General features: G+C 47.1%; 1 pseudogene; it reads right to left on the bottom strand.

Annotated features, from left to right (window-relative positions):
• Positions 1–3294: 3294 nt before the first annotated feature.
• On the bottom strand, positions 3295–13967 carry LOC139642394 (growth factor receptor-bound protein 10-like; annotated as a pseudogene).
• Between the last annotated feature and the right edge of the window lie 716 nt (positions 13968–14683).

The following is a 14683-nucleotide window of genomic DNA, read 5'->3' as shown; positions in this document are numbered from 1 at the left end:
GAGCGAGGAGAGCACCGGGCATGCTGGGATACCCTGCCCGCCTCTCTGCTCTGACCAATCGACGGCATCGCTTGACTTTAGTGAGCGCACCCAACCAAAAAAAACTCAACTTGTATCTAAAAAGGCAAGTATGATAACCAGCAGAGTTAGCGATCCTGAATAGTGAATATAACAGTCTGGCAATCCACACACACACACACACACATTCACCCCAGGGTCATAGCTTACAGGCTGGACACAGGTGGGAAAGGGGGCGGGGGGTTCAAGCATTATCCAATCCCTGGAGAGTCTGCCCTGGCTGACTAAGGCCTGATTGGTGGAGCGCAGAGCTGGTGAGTCAGTGAAGTCAGTGATTGGTTGACCGGTGGTGGCAGTGGCATGTGTGACAATGACAGTACTTAGAGAGAGAGAGAGAGAGAGAGAGCGAGAGAGAGAGAGAGAGAGAGAGAGAGAGAGAGAGAGAGAGAGAGAGAGAGAGAGAGAGAGTTAGCCTGGCAGGGAGCCCGATGGCCTCGCACTAACCCTATTTACTGTAAATCTGGCACGGGACGGATGGTGGGAGGGGGTTGGAGTGGGAGGAGGCTAAATCGATTGCAGGCCTTAGCAGGTATTATGTCACATGCCTGCGTGGCCCTGCAGCTCCCAATTTGCTGGTCACACGACAATAGGACGGGGTAAGACAAGACCGGAGAAGACAAGAGGGCCGTCCCCAGCCCCCTTTCCTGTTGTGATGTCTTTTCTAGATATGGTCGCTACTTTGTTTTGGATGAAGACGGGGCCGCAAGGGACAAAAGTATGGCCGCTGATATGATACGATATGACATTAACCTGCCAGATTTAGAGGAAAAATCCACCCTCGGATACTCTTTCACTGTTAGATACCATCAATCTGTGATGTTCAGCGTGTTCCAGGAGTCATTTTGTGATGAAGTGTTGATTTTTTTGGTGAACCCGCTTTCCCTCAACCTGCCTCTACTTCAGTTAGTGATCTCCTACATTTCCCAGAATGCCTTTGGACAACCCCATACAAGGGGTGTGAACTTGTTGATTTCAATCAAAAGGTGGGCGTATGGGCATAAAAATATAGCTAGCTCGTCAACTAGTTAGTGGACACTGGGGCGTGTCTACGATATCGGCTGCACTCAAAACACAACATGCTTGTAGCTGCACTGCATTCTGGTCTATTGACGCTACTGTTGGTGCAGAAATTAGTATCTCTTCCTCTTCTATGATGGATTTCTGCCTGTATGATTGTTGAACGTCGGTGCAAAATGTTTAAAATGTTTAGTGTTTGAGTCTAGAAAGAAGCCCTCGCTCTTTGATTCTGAGGGACTGACACCAAAACCGGACGATTACTGTTAATGTTTTAAACAGCTGGAAATTGTCCATGCAAAAAAGAAAAATACACCACAAAACAACAAAATGGGCCCAGAAATGCAAGGTACATCACCAACACCTGTTTTTTTTAACAGTGTCCAAGTGTTTTAGGATGGATTTTTCCTTTCAGAGGCATCAAGACAAAATATAAAGGGACTCTTGATATTTACTCCACCCTCGTAAAATCTGAAATGTCTTACTGTATGTGCATTGCAATATAGCTTCAATTTCATACACAAGGCTCACAATTTTCACTTAAGGCGAGTGAAGCTCATTTGACTGTGTGCGGACGCACAGACAACTAAGTCCACATTTCAAGTCATTTGTTCGATTCAACATAAATTAAAGAAACAACAAGTACTGGGAGTGCTTTTGTTGATTTGTCTTTTCTGGAGAGAGGGGACAGTGGTCAGTGTCTCCACCGTGGGAATGAATCCTAACATGACAACAGCACACGCTCCTGAATCTCAGATCATCAGTCAGGGTCAATGACAATGTGCAAGCAGTGAGCTCAGAAGAGACTTTAGGAATAGAAAAATGACATTCATCGACAAACTGACTGCGAAACCAATCGATTTAACCCTTTAGACTCAAGATTCCAAAAGTGACTGAAACGGTGGAAGCGTGAGGTGGGGGTGTAGGGGGTGGGGAGGTTACACTTTTCAGGAGTCTATATAACAGTCTTCCTCCCCTTCCTCTTCCTCTTGGGACGCTGCGGCCGGCTTCCGAAGCACGGGTCGTGCCGCTAACGGGCCCGCGCGGAGGTCCGAGATGTTCCCCCCGGAAACCTTTCCCCGAAAAAAAGGCACTGCGCGGATCGTCCCCGTGACTCCCTCGCTCCCGCGCCGCCGCCGCCGTCGTCCAATCGAGGGCTGGAAAAAATTTGCACGCCGCGCTTTTCCGAAGGAGATGAGGGAGGAAGGAATGGAGGAGGGAGAGGAAGGAGGAGGAGGAGGAGGACGACGAGCGGGAAAAGCTTCATTCGACTAGAGGGGACAGCTGTCGTCCGTCCGCCCCCGGGAGTGCAAAACTAGTTCTGCATTGAATCGACAGTAATAAAAACAGCATTAAAATGACATCAAGTAATCAACTCTACAGGAGAGGCCTGTTACGGCCCTCCTGATAAACATTCCTCTGCCCTTTCAGCAAAACCCCTCACGATTGTTCTGCTTCATTTTGCCTTTAGCTTTTTTCTTCTCTTTTCTCTACGAAATGTCTCTGAGCTTGAGTGGAGGAGGAGGGGGATTTGGGAGGTGGGGGGGGGGGGGGGGGGGGACGCGGCGGAGATCACCGGAGGCCACGTCAAGTCCGTCAAGTCCGCTCGGGGGAGAACAGGTGGTCAGCTTATCCAGACTGGACTGCACAGGTTGAGGAAAAACTCTCCCGGATCCGTTAGAACCAGATGAGACCCGGAGAGGTTCCCGTCCATCCCTGATGATCGATGAGGAAGTCAAGAGGGGTGGCGCGCCTCCCGCCCACCTCCCGGGGTGGGGGAGGGGGGGGGGTCGGGGGAGGGCGCCACAGCTTATCAGGCCGGGAGGATAGCGGGTGGGGAAGGACTATGGAGGGAGGGATCCGTCCGAGAGACCCGCAGCACTCAAACGACGAAACGGCCGAGGTCCCGCGAAAACAACGCGGGGCGTCGGGGGCGACTGCTGCTGGGTCCGGAAGTCGTGGCGCTTTGGGGACCATCTGAGCGGGGGGCCCATTGGAACATCCGAAAAGCGGCAGGGAGGGCGGAGAGAGAAAGCGCAACCTCCACTACCCGCTGAGTTCTTCACATCCACAAAACTTGACTTAACCTCTGCCTCTCCTCAACCCCGTCGCGGTGCTGAGGGAAGGGGCAGATAGATGTGGGGGCGAGGCGGTGATGGGGGTATGGGGGGGGGGGGTGATATCTCTGGTGGTTGGGGGGGGTCACAAGGCCACGGCGGTGCAGGGGTGTTTGAGCTTGCAGGGCAGCACTCCTCTGTTGAGCTGGTAGAACTCCACCAGGTGGATCAGGTCGGTGAACTTGGTGGCGCCGTCGTCGAGGCTGAAGAACACCTGGCCCTCTTCCTCACACTTCACAGCGGGGCCAGAGGGACGAGAGAGGACAGTTAACCATCACATGACAGTGAGCGTGTACATGCATGTATGAGCCCATGACACTTTTTGAAACTGCACTGGAAACAAGTGGAACTCTCTCACACCCTATTGAAGGGATTTAGCTAGTTTTAATAAAAATAAGACTATGACCAATCCACTAAATCACTTGTTCAGATGGACATTTTCTGCAGTGTAAACTGACTGACCGGTAGGATCTGGAAGTGCTTGATCTTCTGGTGGTGGCACATGGTGAGGACGAATGCCTTGGGGTTACTCTGACTGTCCCGCAACAAGAACAACCTGCCGCACACAACATGAGACAGAAATCATTCAACCTTTTCATGAAAAGTAGGAAATATCCCTATTTTTTCAATTTTTGTGCCTCAGTATGTTCTACTGTTTTTCTCATAGTTCTTATAGTTCCCATTAATATGTCTTGTAATTTCCTCTATTCTTATTTAAACCCTTTTTTCCCCTTTGCTGTATCCCATTATTTGCTGCTGGAATGAACCAGTCTCCCTACAAGGATCATTAAAGTTTCATCTAATCAAATCTAAAAGACACAAGATAAACAGTCTCTCCCATAGTACTGTTTAATGAGCTCTTACCCGTCTACTTGGCCTTGTTGTATGATCATTTTGTGGGCTTCCTCTCTCATGATGCGGCCGTGAAACCACAGCTGAGTCCTGTGGATCACTGAAAGACAGACAACTATGAGACAAGGCCCCATTCTCTGAACATTTTCTCAGTGTTCAAATGTTCAAAACCGCTTTAAATCGGTGTTTAAAAATCACAGCCTCGGACAAGGAGATCTACAGTAAGTTCAAAAAGCTCTAATCTAACACATACACACACGATTTACGCAGTCTTTATGCTGTTGCTGGGCCACAGCCAAAGCCTGTACAAGGTGATCAGTGTTGCATTTCTCACTGGTCTAGGGGAGGTTACCTGTGCTCAGAGAGGGAGGGTGCAGGGGGCTGGGACTGCCCAGGACATTCATACGCTGGCTCCGTTTCTGCATGGGACAAAAAGGCACAGGAGCAACATTAGACATGAGATAATAAGATACCAAACCAAATCCCTCGACTCAACTTCCCAACCTCGAGCCTTATCCTTCCCTTTGACAAAGTACCGCATTCACGTCATGCGGTAATACCCGTCGAAAACACCCTGAGGGTTAAAAGCGACAATTTGGAAGTGATACATATGAGTTAATGTACAGCAAAACCAAACATTGCAAATGTCAACCACACAAAACAAATTTAGTAAGCAGCTGTGTCCTGCCTTTTAAGAGCTGTGATCACTTTCGGTCAAAGTTTTCAGTAAAAGACCTTCGACAAAATGACTTCTGCGATGAAAATCCTTCATTTTATTTGTTTTTATTTGAAATGACCATATCATTCCCTAAGCAGCTGTGTCCTGCCATTGCCTTTTAAGAGCTGTGATCACAGCAGTAGATACTTCCCTCATCCTCCCCCGTCCTCATGCCTTCACCCCCCTCCCCGTCCCCCTCCTCCTCCTCCTCCTCCTCCTCACCCTCCAGGTCTGCCCCTCCTCCAGGGCGGCGCTCTGGGCCTCGACGGGGTTGTCGATGACGCGGCCGGTCCGTCCGGAGAAGTCCATGGCCACCAGGGAGTTCTCAGATACACTCCGCTGTGGAGGGAACAGGGGAGGGTGGGGTGGTGGGAAAGGGTAGGTGGAGGGGGGGGTGGGAGTGGGAGTGGGGGGGAGGGGGTAGACAAGGTCAGAGGTCAAACAAGCCAGACACACTCACTGGGGCGTGACAAATCCTGTCTGCAGAGAGACCCACTTCAGTCAATCCACAAATGCCCCTCTGAAGAAAAGCACAAGCCCCTTCTGGCTTTCTGGGCTCTTCTGTCCTTTTCAACCGCTTGGCTATGCCCGTTTTTTATATATATATAATTACATAGGCCTATTTCTAGCTGAAAATAAATTAAACTAAACACCTGTGCTTGCTTTTGAGGAGTCACTATCATTATTTGTATGCTATTAATTAATTACTAGTCCTGGAAAATATAGCACTTTAAATACTTCAGGCATACTGGGGCTCAAATGTTCATTTCAACCAATTGGTTATGCCCTTTTCTTGAATTGTGATGATGTATTTATGTGTGAAATTAAACTAAACAATTGTGCAAGGTTTTGAGGAATCACAGTCATAATTTGTAAGCTATTCATTCATTACTATTATATAGTACCAGGCATTACTGTAGTTAAATGACTTCAGTCAAACCACAAATACCCTTTGGGAGAAAAGCACAAGCCTCTCTGGGTTCCTTGGCTCATTTCACTCAATTTGTCATAGCTTTTTAGAATTGTTGTTACAGTACATATTTCAGTGCAAAAACAAATTAGACTATACTAAACACTAGGTTCCCACACTCACTTGGACAGCAAATTCAATGACTTTTCAATGACTTTCAGGGTCTCCTTTAGTGAAATTCAAGGACTCAAAATTGGCATATTTTGGGGCCCAGACAGCTGAGGCATATTGATGAATTTGGATGCTATATTTTAATAAAAAAATCAAGTACTTTCAAAGCCATCCATTCAAGGATTTTCAAGGCCGCCTGTGGCAAACCTGTAAACAATCGTGTGAGGTTTTGAGGAATCGCTGTCATAATCTGTATACCTTTCATTCATAGCAATATAATAGATTAATTACTTTCGACATGCTCAGCTCAAACATTTGCGTGTGTATCCCACAGTGTTTTTACAGTACGGCCCCTTCACAGCTAAATCTAATAGATACCCTTGCATGACCACATGAGCCCTTAAACCTAATTTACTTTGTTACTTTGTTAAGACCCAATACAAACATTGTACAGATTCTACAGATCCATAAGCAATTCATTTTAATTTAAAATCTTTCCAAAGCAGCTTATAACACTCTTACCACCGCCTTATGATGTGAAGTAATCAGTCTCAGTGTAACACGGCATGCTGCACTGTATATGCACATATTTCTGTCTACTGTATGCAGATGGATCCAGCCTTTTATACAGCATGTGTGTGCATGTGAACATTATGTAAATGTTCTTTTTGTCCTGGGATAAGATGTTATGTGTAGGATGTACTTTTGGTTATAGAGTGTTGATTGTTTTATTGAGCAGGCTATGCTCCCTGACCTGAATCTGGACCATAAGCCTATCATCACTACAGCAGCATTGTTTTGACCCCATTAACGCAGGTCAAACCCAGCAACGATCGTTTGAACGGAAATTAATTTCAGCGACATTTAACAAATCCTTCTTATGCAAAATGCAAAAGCCATCTAAGCGCCCCTGCCGCCTGCGTGATCCCTCTCAAGTATCGCCGCTCAGCCGGAGCGGGGGACAAGGGGCCGCGAGGTGAACTGGTTTCCAGTTCGCCATCAGCTAATTAATGGATCAAGCTGGATTGGCCCCGCCTGAACGGAGGCATTTAAGCGGGGTTGTAAGTGGGTGATCTCAGAGAGCAGGTCAACAGAAAGATCCTCACCACAGGCGCCGAGAAATGCGAGAGGTTGGACTTCCTCTGCTGGGGAACGTTGTAGTTCTGATACAGTAATATCCCGTACTGCGAAGACAAGAGAGAAGAAACGGCGTCAACACATCTTTTCATGTGCTTTCTAATTGTTACTATGCTGTTATACAACTCGTGGCTTTGGCTGCAGCTATAGTAAGGCCATAGAAAAGGAGAGGGCAGTACCTTTAGCAGTCTGAAGGCGGTCATCCAGCAGGTCCGACTCTGCTCATCCTCGGCACACAGCATCTTCAGCTCCTTACAGTCACTCCTCACTTTACTGGGCTGCCAATCAAACAACAGACTTAATTATACTGATGGGATATTAAATCGATGAGATTATTACGCACATTATTACTATCACCCTGTAAATTTGACTAGGGTTCAACCAATAAGGGATTTTGAAGGCCAGTACTGATATTTTTGGATTGATATTTTGTGCCGATATTCAATATTTGTAAATCCAAGTATTCAGTTTTTCCCCTAGAATTATATTTCTCTCAGCGTGGAAAAGCCTCTGAAACCATTGAGAACATTATGGGACACTAAAACTCTCCACTGAAACCCAGGATGTTAATACTACTTTAGGTGAAGGGCTTCCCATTGACAACCAGTGTAGTATTGATCAATTCTACAGTAAATGTATAATCAATCAAACTGCATCATATACATCATATGGAGGTTGACAAAAACTGACTGTCTGATATCTGATTTTTACTAAAAGACCAATATCGGCCCAATATATATCAGTCTAACCCTAGTGAGGACTATTCCAGCTTCACAGCATGGACTTTCCCCCTTTCCTTCCACCAGTAACAAGGACATTAGGCACACTGCTCCTTGAATTGAACCCCTATGGATAAATTAATTCATGTCACCATGGCGACAATTCAGGCACCCGCCCATCTCATGAAATCCCTCACCCAATCCTGCACCGTCACCCCTGCTGACAGCATCTGACATGCTAGTCGTCTAATGTGTGTGTGTAGGGGGGGGGGGTTGTTTTAGCGGGCCAGATTCCCTGTCCCATCCCAGCTTATCCTGCTGGGCTTATCCCAGATCAGCAGGTGACCCTCCACGGATAACTCCTGGAGCGGGACACACAGTGCCGAGTGTCTGTTCAGACCCCCACTGGGTGGTTTTAACCCCTGTGCCCTCTGACACACACACACACACACACACACACACACACACATACAGACTGGGTGTGTGTACATACAAGAGAAACAGGTACATCTATGACAAAGTAGGGTTAGGGTTTCTTAAAGATCAGACATCGGCCAATCAGTGTCATCCACCTCCTTCATGCTGGATATGACACAGTCTGATTTGAGTTTTAGTGTCCAAACTTAAAATATATTAAATCGGCTAGCAGCAGCTTCAATCCAAAAACATTGGTATCGGTCTTGAAAACCCCATCGATTGAACCCTGTTACAAAGATCGTTACATGATTTTCTTTATGAAAGAATAAGACCCTGTGCATGATTACGACCAAAATATAAGATGCATATATAATGCATCATATACTTAACTAGTACAGTTCAGTTCGGTCTTAAAATGTTGTTTTCCTTAAAATAAAACACAATCTGACAAGTGTCAGTATCTTGAAACAAGGCAGAATAAGGCAGAACACTCCTGTAGCATCAACAAAATGACCTTTGATCTGCAATGGAAACAACAAACATATCCCACCCATATTGGCAGATTTTTTCATCTTTCTAAGAAAAACAAGATTTTTACAACTCAATTCCAGATTAAATGACTTGCCCCGCTGGACATTTTGCTGCAGTGTATTCCTGAGTGTGTGTGCTACCTTGATGCAGAACTGGTAGTCTGTCGGGGCGTTGTGGAGTTTCTTGCCGGTGATGATGGTGAAGACGTTACTGTCCTCCAGATCGGCCAGCAGCTGCAGATGTCTGGGCTCCTGGCCAGTCAGGGGGAGACGCGGGTGGGGTGGGGTGGGGGTGGGGGAGATGTCAGCGGCAATATGAAGAAAAGGAAGGACTACACAGTGGTTTATGTGACCAGACGTCCTCACTTGCTTGATAGAAACAAGCATATAGCAGATAAGGGTTATATAATTATATGCAACAGACAATTTAATATCAGCTCGGACACCTCCCTGCCAGTCAGACCACTCTATATCCTAGTGTCATGTTCAGACCCTGAATCTATAGAACACACTTTCAGTACCTTGGACGTTCCTTTAGTGGAGTAGTAAAGGCCGGAGCGCCTCAGGAACATGTAGAGCTTCTTCCAGGACTTGCGTCCAGGCTCCTTCACGTACAGGAAGCCCTGGATCTCTGGACAGCTGCTGGAGTTCAGGAAGTTCTGCAAAAAGACACATGAAATGCAACTCAAACCTTGGTGGGGTTTTCTTTTCCTCGCATCCTGAAAACAACATGCTCCTAAGCCTCGTGAAATCCATTCAAAACCCAAATATATCCATTGTTATCAGTGGAATAATAAGTGGAATTCCTGAAAATCTGGTAGTAACTACAATGGGTGAATGCAGTTAATGGGTCGCAGGGACTGTGTGTGTGTATGTGTGTGTGCATGCATGTTCTTAGACTACGAAATGTCCTCACAAGGATAGAAACAAAGAGGAAAATCCCCCAAAGTGAGGACATTTTGCTGGTTCCACTCTTCTACAAGGGGCTAGTTTAGGGTTAGGGTTAAGTTTAGGCATCTACTGGTAAGGGTTTAAGGTTAGGGGATGAATACAGTCAATGGAAAAGTCCTCACACGTATAGTAATACAGACGTGTGTGTGCGTTCACTGAGTCATCGCCTCACCTGCAAGAGCTGTGACTGAGGGATTGAGCCATCAGACTCCTGACACCAGCCACCATCTGCTCTGGAAAGAAGTTCTGGGTGGAAAACACACAGAGACCAATGGACGAAGAGAGAGAGAGAGAGAGAGAGAGAGAGAGAGAGAGAGAGAGAGAGAGAGAGAGAGAGAGAGAGAGAGAGAGAGAGAGAGAGAGAGAGAGAGAGAGAGAGAGGAGAGAGAGAGAGAGAGAGAGAGAGAGAGAGAGAGAGAGAGAGAGAGAGACTAGAAACCACTTACTGTATATACCAGCTCAGAGTGGGGTCGTGTTTCTGTATGCCGAATATGCCTCTCTCTGTGTGTGTGTGTGTGTGTGTATGTGTGTGTGTGTCAGATGAGCTAAGGACTCAAGAGACAAAGCTGTGGGAGTGGTGGGAGCGAGAGAGAGAGAGAGAGAGAGAGAGAGGTAGAGAGAGAGAGAGAGAGAGAGCGAGCGAGCGAGCGAGGGCACTCCAGCCTGGGAGTAGATGCAGTATGATCTCACCCGCTGATGTAATCCCCTTTAGCCGGCAGCGCTACTCTTAGTGTGATTGACAGGCCGTGGCCAGCGCTCCGGTGTTTTACTGTGCTCATTACCACAGAGCTGAGGTCACCCGCTGGCTCCGCCGCACACCTAAATCACCTCGGCAAATCACGTCATGGCACGGCCGGAGCGTAGCGGGCGCGCTCGCGACGGCAGAAGGCGCCACGCAAACCGAGTCCGACGCCGTCACGTGCTGGACTGTGGGTCCAGAATTACGCAATCCTTCAAATGAAAAGCTTTGCATTTTACATTTTAGCCGATGCTCTTGTTCATAGTGACTTAGAATGAGCTTTGATTCCTGCATCACCAAAAAACAGCAACAAAAGCGCATTTTTTATTTTTTTTTAAATTTATTTATTTATTTTTTAAATCAGATATGGCCCTGTCAGTGTTACCACCTGATGCAGTTTGTCTGATTACATATTCATTGTAGAATTGATAATACTAATTAATACTACACTGACTGTCTATGGGTAGACCTTAACCTGAATTGATTCTAATGTGACATTTTGATCAGATCACACACAAGAATGCACAAGAATATTATCTATAATTATCCTGGCTATCAATGGAGAGTTTTAGTGTCCCATGATGGTCTGAAAGCTGTTTCAGAGGCTTTTCCACCTTGACAAGAATTAAATTCTGTATAAAACACTGAATACATATACTTTATCAGCACAAAATTTCAGCTACCGGTAGCTTCAATCCAAAAATATCAGCCTTCAAACACTCGTATCGGTTCGACCCTAGTTGTGTGTGTTTGTGTGTGTGTGTGTGTGTGTGTGTGTGCGTGTGAGGCTGCGTACTAAGCTGAGCCAGTCAGAGGAGGTCATTTCGGGAGTGCGGGAGACTCACCAGGGGGTTCCTGAAGAATTCATATTTGGCATAGTTCTTCCTGAAGAGGAATTTACTGTCGCCGCTCATGGAGGCTTGAACCTGAACCACCAGCTCGTGGTCCTCCAGACACCTCTCTGAACACACACACACACACACACACACACACAGGACAGACACATCATCAGCCTTCACAGCTCTATTACCAGCGGACTGTAGTCAGGATGGAGCACAGGGTAAACACAGATTAATACAAGTCAGTTTACACACCTTTTTACTAGTGAATAGTGAGTTTTCCACCTTGTTTTTTAGTGGGACATGAATCTTAATGATGTGAATTCATAAGATATAACTGTATCCTTCTATATCCTTATGACGATCACAGACTGGAGGTCACAGTTTGCCCACCTTTTTAATTTACCATTACGTCACCGACGGCAGCGCTGTAGGTAAACAGTGACGCAGCAAAAAAAAAAAAAAAAAAAAGCACTTTGTGACTAAGAGACAGGCAAGGGAGAAAGAGGTTAAAAGAGGAGGGGCTGTGAAATGAGGGAGAGAGGGAGGGAGGGAGGGAGGGAGGTGAAGGTGGAGAGGAGAAGAAAAGTGGGATGAGATGGAAAAGGGGGGGGGGGGGTGCTTGCAGGAAGATGATGTCATGTATTTAGGCTGATTGCTGAGAGCAGCGAAGCCATAAGCAAAGTACAATCCACAGAGACACACAACCACACATTAAGAGCTCACTCAGACCTAACCTTCTCAGTATGCGCCGCACAGGCCCAATTACTTTCTGTGTGTGTGTGTGTGTGTCTAAGTGTGAGAGTGTGAGTGTGTGTGTGTGTGTGTGTGTGTGTGTGTGTCTGTGCGCTCTCTCCTTTCTTGAAGTTGAGGGCACACGATCTCAGAGTGCTGCCGATTAGAAATTGATAGTGACAGGATGTTCTAGTTCTGCGTGAACACACACACATGTGAAATGATAGCAACTAGGATTTAGCAGTAATTCCCCCTTCCAGATTAACTTGCACAGTCACGGTTTTATTAAGGACACACACACACACATACACACATACACACTCGCTCTCATACATACATTTCACTGAAACTGTAGTCACAGTTCATGCTAAAAAAGCATACTGGCTGCAGTTTAAGGGGTGGACATGGTTGAGCTGTGTGTGTGTGTGTGTGTGTGTGTGCGTGTGTGTGTGTGTGTGCGTGTTCCCTGGCTGCTAGCAGGGGAATTTCCTGTGGAGGGTTAAGGAAAGATCGATTGGCTGGAAGGCTAGGGGCTCGTCCGACGGAGACCGCTGATTGGTTCCTTGCCGTTCTGGTATGACGCTAAGTCCAGGCCTCTCCGCCCTTCCCCCCTCTCTCTCTCTCTCTCTCTCTCTTCATCTCTCCCTCTCTCCCTTCATCTCCTTTCTCTCTCTCTCTCTCTCCCCCCTCCCCCTCCCCCTCCCCTCCCCTCCCTCCCTCTCCTCACCTCACATTCCATCTCTCCAGTGCACTTTTTTCCAGAAACGCCGATCAAGCAGCAAAGCACAAAGCGATCCTTTGACTCTAAAAATACGACTCCCCGAGTAGGAAAGCCTCGCCGAGGACAAAGACTGACGCACAAAAATAAATAAAGAAATACCAAAAAAAGAACGCTTCAAAGGGGACGGAGCAGAAGTGAAGCGGCGAAAGCACGAGTCTCCCCTTTTTTTTTTTTTTTCTTTTTTTTTTTCTTCTTTCCCTCCGAGCGCGTTATGAGGAGGGAGAGGCATGTGAGTGGAACATGGAAAATGCTTAAGCCGACGACCGACCACACCCCCCTCCCCAAGTCATACAGAAGGCATACAAGCGCTCGGGCCATGCTCAAGTGAACATACACACTGCGGGGACACACAGGAAAGTGCCCCCACCCATGCAGGGAGACACAAAAGGGCATAGACACACACACACAAAGCGTAAGACCCATACACTCCTGCAAAAATGATGTACAGGGCTGTAGTGGAGGGTAAACCCGCTTTAACTCATTCTACCTCCCGTCTGATTTGCGGAATTGAGTTTTCACACCTTTTTAGGGCTGATATAAATCTTCATGATGTCATTTCATAGCATATGTCACAGTAAGTCGCATAAAACGGATGTATGCTACATGAAAATAGGGTCTTTTAAGGGGGGAAAAGCATAAATGTATGCTCTTTTCTGAAAATATAATTGATTTTTTTAAATTATATTGGCGCGTTTCCCTTATGATGATCACCGACTGGAGGTCACACCGCAGTTGACCCATCTTTTTATTTACCGCTACACCTCTGCTTAAACACATATGGACATATAGATAGTATAGGTGCACCTCTGCAAAACACACACACACACACACACATATACATTAGAGACAGGCGTCCATACCGAGGCCGAGGATGGGGTGGTGCTCCACCAGCGTCCAGCAGTTGTCGTCCAGACAGTGGCTCTTGTAGACCAGGAGCTGGCAGACGTCTCTGGCCGTCATGTCAGCGGGGATCTCCACCACTTTACCGGCCCCATCCTCGCTCCACACCTTCACTATCTGGAAACGCACACAAAAAGGGCAAAAAAAAACAACGTACATGTCAATAACGCCAGGAATACGGCGCACAGGACCGTGTGGAGGACCTGTAGTAAGAGTTACGTGGCATGACGCATCGTGCGCCACTTTCGGCAAATTCGAATCCGCAGAGAGAAAGGGAGAACAGCGCGGATCGGAGGCTACTTTTACCTCCACAACCAAGTCCTTTGTCAAGTCCATCGGCCCTGAGAAGTCCTATTCACATCGCTTTGCCACTCCAGCACGAGACGCAATGCTAAGCGCTTAGAAAGAGAAGGGAGATGTCTAGGAAGGTCGGCCGGCCCCAGCGCTGTCGGTTCAACCCTTTTGTCCACGGCTCACACAGGCACACACACACACACACACACACATTCACAAACACGAATAAGCAGGCGAACTTGCATGCGCACACTAACACGCTCGTTCTCTCTCACAAGCACGAATATCCACAGTAGGAAAAGAAAAAGTAGTCAGTCACACATGTACCCCGAACTACTCCGGGACATTCGCACATGTAAAAATATCACGGCTGGGAGCAGCACAGTTTACGGCCACAGTACCTCCCATTGTTGCGCCATTTTGAACCATTTCGGCCAAGTGCCCCGAGCGACATTTAAACTGTGTTTCTCCACAGATAACCACAGAGCAGCTGCTGCACACTACTGTATGTGCAGATCCACACACACACACACACATGCCAGGGACAGGCACATGCACACTCGCCCTCACACACACACACAACGAAATACACAAACACACACACACACATACACACGGACGGACAAGCAGAATGAACACGAGCGAGCGAACGTCTAAAAGTGCACGCAAACCACAAGGACAACTCAGATCATCCTCCATGCATCACAGAGTAGAACATGTATGTGTGTGTGTGTGTGTGTGTGTGTTTGTGTTTGTGCGTGTATTCCCCACACGGCCACAC

This window comes from Centroberyx affinis, unplaced genomic scaffold (assembly GCF_046629955.1).
Source record: "Centroberyx affinis isolate AG114_WGS23_722 - 3 ecotype Tasmania unplaced genomic scaffold, CSIRO-AGI_Caff_v1 ptg000474l_1, whole genome shotgun sequence".
Classification (NCBI taxonomy): domain Eukaryota; kingdom Metazoa; phylum Chordata; class Actinopteri; order Beryciformes; family Berycidae; genus Centroberyx; species Centroberyx affinis.
Note: the sequence above shows the minus strand (reverse complement) of the source record. Positions and strands in the feature narration are given on the sequence as shown.